Here is a 982-nt window from a genome sequence, read left to right on the forward strand (position 1 = left end):
TCAGAATTAGTAAAAATATCATATCGATCGTTATAATAGTATCAGTATTGCATATTATTAATTTATAAAGCTTTATACTATATAAATATAGAAATATGTGAAATACTTACTTGGTGGTAAGGACATGGCCTCTGTGACCAGTAAGCAAACGACCAAGAGCGTCACAAAAAATCCTTTAAAGGGAAAAATTCAATTCAGTGGTGTAAGCCGAAATATATATAATATTTTACAACACAACAATTGCCTTAGAGCATGTGTTACCTGCACGTTTTTTTCCATGCTGTACCTTTATAAATTATGAAACGTCAATATATAACATGTGTGGACAAGAAAGAATTGGATGTTTTCTTTATGGAGAATAACATTTGTAATGCTAATGCAACGAAACGTGCGTAAAACTGTACAAATAAGCTTTGTTGTTTCACTGAAATTCAGAAAATAAAATGGTATTGATTTTGCCACATTTTGGTGTTTATATATACAGATTATGAAATTTTAAACATTTCTGATTCCGTATGTAATGCTTTGGGAAACACAAAGCATGTGATAACGGAAGCAATCAGCCTTCAAAAAGAAACAGAGACATTCCAGAATCACGAAATTTAACCTGGATAGTTGCAGTCTTCGATTATAGGGTCATTCATAAACTACTCTGATATAAAAATAAACATGTTTTGTGGTACAGTTGCATATTGAATTGCTGTGCCTCTTATGATAAGGCAACGTCATATCAGAGTGCGATGTGTGCAATACAGGCGTTTGGTAGAACTGAGAGCAAGGTCTTCGATTTACTGTTCCCATGCTATGTACAATTACATAATCACAATAAATACCACATGTAAGGAGCATCATATAAAAATCATAGAACTACGTAATTTTTTTGTTTCATAATTTCATGCATTGTTTCATAACAGACTCAGGGATCGAGAGAAGTATTATTTTCATAAATATGGCGAGAATACGTAAGCACTAGAATATTTAT

At 32.1% G+C, this 982-nt stretch overlaps 1 long non-coding RNA gene across 1 annotated transcript in view; it reads right to left on the reverse strand.

The window, feature by feature from the left end:
• LOC119586916 overlaps positions 1-283 on the reverse strand; it is a 6,268-nt gene extending 5,985 nt beyond the window's left edge. Inside the window, exons 1-2 of the long non-coding RNA XR_005229980.1 lie at positions 262-283; positions 111-173 (exon numbers count right to left, since the gene is read on the reverse strand). This is a non-coding gene — a long non-coding RNA (uncharacterized LOC119586916). The remainder of the gene's footprint in view (positions 1-110; positions 174-261) is intronic.
• Positions 284-982: the final 699 nt, after the last annotated feature.

Source organism: Penaeus monodon, chromosome 22, assembly GCF_015228065.2.
Source record: "Penaeus monodon isolate SGIC_2016 chromosome 22, NSTDA_Pmon_1, whole genome shotgun sequence".
NCBI classification, from domain to species: domain Eukaryota; kingdom Metazoa; phylum Arthropoda; class Malacostraca; order Decapoda; family Penaeidae; genus Penaeus; species Penaeus monodon.